The sequence below is a fragment of the Monomorium pharaonis genome, unplaced genomic scaffold, assembly GCF_013373865.1.
Source record: "Monomorium pharaonis isolate MP-MQ-018 unplaced genomic scaffold, ASM1337386v2 scaffold_62, whole genome shotgun sequence".
In the NCBI taxonomy this organism is placed as follows: Eukaryota; Metazoa; Arthropoda; class Insecta; order Hymenoptera; family Formicidae; genus Monomorium; species Monomorium pharaonis.
Genome location: NW_023415934.1, coordinates 1,286 through 7,500, shown reverse-complemented (window position 1 = coordinate 7,500; position 6,215 = coordinate 1,286).

Sequence of the window (6,215 nt, the reverse complement as noted above, 5' to 3'; positions counted from 1 at the left end):
CGCTTCGAGAGTCGAGTATCGACGAGGTGACGCATAGTCGCCCGCGATACGATCAAATCATGGTCCGTGTTTCACCATTTGACGTTCCGAGCTTCGGGAGACTCTTACGGAACGCACGAGACGCGAAGGACGCGCTCGTTCGTGTCGCTCGGCTCGCCGAGCGCACCGCACCTCTTATAATACCCAACCGTGCGGCCAGGCGGTCGGCGACGCACGGTGAATAGCACGGCGGTATACGGGCGAAGCGGCCGAGATCTCGACGCCCGAGGGACTTAGCCGCTCGGGAGCGGCGAGCACGGTCGTTACCTCCGGTCTCGGTCGACTCGCGAAGGCCTTCGGGACTGTAGCCGAAGACGCGACGCAGAGTCGCCCGCGATACGATCACAAATCATTGTTCCGTGTTTCACATTTAACGTTTCGAGCCTCGGGATACTCGTACGGAACGCACGAGACGCGAAAGACGCGCTCGAACCATCGTCCCTGTCGCTCGACTCGTCGAGCGCACCGCACCTCTTATAATACCCAACCGGCCGGCCAGGCGGTCGGCGACGCACGGTGAATAGCACGGCGGTATACGGGCGAAACGGGCGAGATCTCGACGCCCGAGGGACTTAGCCGCTCGGGCGCGGCGAGCACGGTCGTTACCTCCGGCGGCGCTCGGGACGTCGGAGGTACCTCCGGTCCCGCTCGACGTCGTCGGTGCCTCCGGCCTCGTTCGGGCGCCGACGATACCTCCGGCCGCGCTCGCGGTCGTCACCTCCGGCCTCGCTCGACGCCGTCGACACCTCCGGCCTCGCTCGAAGCCGTCGTTACCTCCGGCCGCGTACGCGGTCGTCACCTCCGGCCGCGTACGCGGTCGTCACCTCCGGCCGCGCTCGCGGTCGTCGCCTCCGGCCCCGCTCGACGCCGTCGTTACCTCCGGCCGAGTCCTACGGTCAGCCTCGGCCTGATATATATACATACATACATACATACATACATACATACATACATACATACATGCATGCATGCATGCATGCATGCATGCATGCATACATACATACATACATACATACATACATACATACATACATACATACATACATACATACATACATATACATATATATATATATATATATATATATATATATATATATATGTATATATATAAGATTGCGCTATTACGTTTAATTCTCATCTCGCTTACTTTCGACATTTTGTCGAAAATGACTAACGGAAAATAAGTCGTCTCGCTCATTCTGCCTCTGACTACCGTACGTTACACAATTGTCTCTAGCGCTTTGTCGAATACTCTGTGTGTTGTTGCTCCTTTTAATATTGTGTTTTAAGATCTGCTATTAACATAAAATATAAGTTTACAGTTTTCTGCAATACGCATACCAGTTTATGTTATTCGTAACGACGGTTTCCGTCGTTTTTAATCTTATAAATTTATTTTAATATGAAAACCGACTTACGAAAATATTTCATTATTTTTCATTTTATTATTAATTTGATTACACTATTGATTGGTTTACGTTTTTATTTATTATGACATAATTTGATACGCAATGAGCTGTTTTATGGTTGTTCAATGGTCATCTTGTTCAACTGTTTAATTATATTTTCGTGTCCATCCTTTCATTCATGTTTTAAGTTCATACATATTGGTAATGTATTATGACTGAAGATGACTAAGTATAGTCGAAACGTTTCTCCAACACAGTGCTATTAGTCGCGTTTATAATTATATAATGTTTACCTAATTAATTATAATGCTATTGAGAAAATTTGCCTTGGCTGTTTATCATATTATTTTTGCTTAGCATTAACGAGCCCTTTATAATTGTTTGTATTGTCGCTTACCTTCGCTACTTACTCGACTCCGACGACGTTATCCGGCTCGCCGTCGTCGATCGCCTACCTACGGTCCCGCTTACGCGCCGTCGTTACCTCCGGTCTCAACCGCGGTCGTCACCTCCGATCTCAAACGCGGCCGTTACCTCCGGCGGCGAAAATTTTCATATCCGTAATTAGATATTCACACATATAAGCATATATACTTACATATACGAAATATATATGCAAAGAGACATTGACCTATTTCGTTTAAGCATCAGTTCGAATACTCCCGTCGCCGCCCCGCGAGATTCAACCCGTCGTCGTTCCCGCCGGTCTCGCTCGCGTCCATCGTCGATATCCCTCCGGGCACACTCGAGCGCCGTCGTTACCTCCGGTCTCGCGCACGTACGTCGTTGATACCTCCGGCCCTAATGGCAGTCAGTACCTCCAGCGTCGAAAATACTCTCGTACGTATCACTTATACACAAACTTACATATACTAAACCAGGGTAATGTAAATGCAAATTAAAAAATAATGCATTACTTATTATTTTTTTAATAAATAATTATTTCTTTACTCATTAATTATTAAGAAAGTAATGCGTAATGAAAAAAGTCGCATTATACTTATTAAAAAGGTAATGCGTAATGAAAAAAATCGCATTAGTTATTAAAAAAGTAATGCGTAATGAAAAAAATCGCATTACTTATTAAAAAAGTAATGCGCAATGAAAAAAGTCGCATTACTTATTTAAAAAGTAATGCGTGATAAAAAAAATCGCATTACTTATTAAGAAAGTAATGCGCAATGAGAAAAATCGTATTGCTTACGTATTAAAAAGGTAATGCTTAATGAATAAAAATCGCAATTAATTATTAAGAAAGTAATGCGTAATAAAAAAAAAATTTACATTACTTATTAAAAAAATAATGCGTAATGAAAAAGATCGCCTTACTTATTAGGAAAGTAATGCGTAATGAAAAAAATCGCCTTACTTATTTCAAAAGTAATGCGTAATGAAAAAAATTGCATTACATATTTAAAAAAAAGTAATGCGCAATCAAAAAAAAAAAAAAAAAAAAAACCGCATTACTTATTAAAAAAGTAATGCGCAATGAAAAAAATCGCATTACTTATTAATAAAGTAATGCGCAATGAAAAAAATCGCATTACTTATTAAAAAAGTAATGCGCAATGAAAAAAGTCGCATTACTTATTTAAAAAGTAATGCGTGATAAAAAAAATCGCATTACTTATTAAGAAAGTAATGCGCAATGAGAAAAATCGTATTACTTACGTATTAAAAAAGTAATGTGTAATGAAAAAAATCGCATTATTTATTAAAAAGGTAATGCGTAATGAAAAAAATCGCATTACTTATTTCAAAAGTAATGCTTATTGAATAAAAATCGCAATTAATTATTAAGAAAGTAATGCGTAATAAAAAAAAAAATTTACATTACTTATTAAAAAAATAATGCGTAATGAAAAAGATCGCCTTACTTATTAGGAAAGTAATGCGTAATGAAAAAAATCGCCTTACTTATTTCAAAAGTAATGCGTAATGAAAAAAATTGCATTACATATTTAAAAAAAAAGTAATGCGCAATAAAAAAAAAAACCGCATTACTTATTAAAAAAGTAATGCGCAATGAAAAAAATCGCACTAAGACTTATTAAGAAAGTAATGCGCAATGAAAAAAATCGCACTAAGACTTATTAAGAAAGTAATGCGTAATTAAGGATCTTCGCATTAGTTATTAAAAATATATTTTTTAATGAAACCGTAATGCATTACAAAAAGTAATGCATTATTTAGAACCCTGTACTAAACTATATATATATATATACGCATATACATATTTGCACGCGCGCGCGGGCGCCTTGTTCGCACTCACCGTTATGCACATTTATATTTACATTTAGACTGACTTTTCCCTTACGTCGTTACGTTTCCACCCACAAATTGCGATATCTCGTTTAATCTTCGTTTCGATTACATTACACGCGCACGCTCGAGGAACAGTCGGGTGGGTTCCAATCGTTATCTCCGACGGCAAAGTCCCCCGTCGCGTGTTGCTTTCGCCGTATACCATACGCACGTACGCGGGGCCAAAGTCCCCCGTCGCGTGTTGCTTTCGCCGTATACCATACGCACGTACGCGGGGCCAAAGTCCCCCGTCGCGTGTTGCTTTCGCCGTATACCATGCGCACGTACGCGGGGCCAAAGTCCCCCGTCGCGTGTTGCTTTCGCCGTATACCATGCGCACGTACGCGGGGCCAAAGTCCCCCGTCGCGTGTTGCTTTCGCCGTATACCATACGCACGTACGCGGGGCCAAAGTCCCCCGTCGCGTGTTGCTTTCGCCGTATACCATACGCACGTACGTACGTACGTACGTTACGCGGGGCCAAAGTCCCCCGTCGCGTGTTGCTTTCGCCGTACGTACGTACGCGGGGTCTCGTCCAACCGACAAGACGAATCCCCAAGCCGAGGGCTGAGTCTCAACAGATCGCAGCGTGGTAACTGCTCTACCGAGTACAACACCCCGCCAGGTACCTAAGTCGTCTACAGACGATTCCGAGTCTCGACATCGAACTCGCGAAACTCATGTTCGACCGTTAGACGCCGCGCCGTCGTAGCGGTGAGATCCCGACGACGGACGATGGCGCCGTACGGCAAACCGGGCTCGTGCGACGACCGGTCCGCAAAGGGGCCGGCCGCCTAGTAGTGTCACATTGTTTTGAGCCTTTCGACTCACGAGACTCCTAGAGATATCATTGCCACCTTTGACTAGAGAGGATACGGCCTTAGAGGCGTTCAGGCATAATCCCACGGATGGTAGCTTCGCACCACCGGCCGCTCGACCGAGTGCGTGAACCAAATGTCCGAACCTGCGGTTCCTCTCGTACTGAGCAGGATTACTATCGCAATGACGAGTCATCAGTAGGGTAAAACTAACCTGTCTCACGACGGTCTAAACCCAGCTCACGTTCCCTGTTGGCGGGTGAACAATCCGACGCTTGGCGAATTCTGCTTCGCAATGATAGGAAGAGCCGATATCGAAGGATCAAAAAGCGACGTCGCTATGAACGCTTGGCCGCCACAAGTCAGTTATCCCTGTGGTAACTTTTCTGACACCTCTTGCTGAAAACTCTTCAAGCCAAAAGGATCGATAGGCCGTGCTTTCGCAGTCTCTATGCGTACTGAACATCGAGATCAAGCCAGCTTTTGCCCTTTTGCTCTACGCGAGGTTTCTGTCCTCGCTGAGCTGGCCTTAGGACACCTGCGTTATTCTTTGAAACGAGAGAGGAATTCTTAAACTTCCTGAACACACTGAGAGCGCCAGCCGATAACTAGGGCTTTCAAGGGAAAAAGCTCCTTAAAATAGCAGTGGAAGCACGAGCGACAGGCAAAGAGGGAACTCTACAAAAACTAGCACTATATCTGAATGAAGTCTTTCCACCGCCACGACAGAACAGAAGGAAAAGGACCGCCCCGGCCGCATCCAGGAATAAGAGAGAGGCGAGAAGAAGGAAATACGAATGGACACAGACGCTATGGAAAATGGACAGGCGCCGCTGTGTGTCCAACATACTAAACCAGATGGACAACATCTCGCAGCCACCAAGGCAAATAATGGAGCCATACTGGTCCAACCTAATGACTACGGAGGGGAACGAAGCACCACAAAGTGAGAAGTCCCTGATCCTCGAGGGAATATGGGAACCTATCATAAAGGAAGACATCAAACTAATTCGGATGTCACGCTCTTCGGCTCCGGGACCAGATGGAGTTTCGGCGCGCCTGTTCAGATCGATACCAGCGGACATCCTCCTCAGGCTCTACAACCTAATCATATGGTATAAAGCATTACCAACAAGCTTACTTCTATCACGGACGATATTCTTTCCTAAGAAGAAGGATGCCAGCGAGCCTGGGGACTTTAGGCCAATAACTATCCCACTGGTGATATTAAGAAGATTGCACAAAGTGCTGGCAAAAAGGATGGAAAGGGCTTTGAACATCGACATGCGACAGAGAGCGTTCCGGTCAACGGATGGATTCGCAGACAACATCATGCTGCTAGATACACTGCTCCGATACCACCGCTGAGAATTCAAGGCAATATACATCGCCTCCATCGACATCAGCAAGGCTTTCGACGCAGTCACTCATCCAGCCACCAAAAGAACGCTGGAAAGCCTTGGGATACCCCCACCAATGCTCCATTATCTATCAGGAGTATATGCCGGATCCAGAACAAGTCTAAAGAGGAATGAATGGACATCTAGATCCCTCCACCCGACACGGGGTGTGCGTCAAGGAGATCCCTTATCACCGGTGGTATTCAATGCCGTCACCCACCGACTATTACAACGACTACCAGG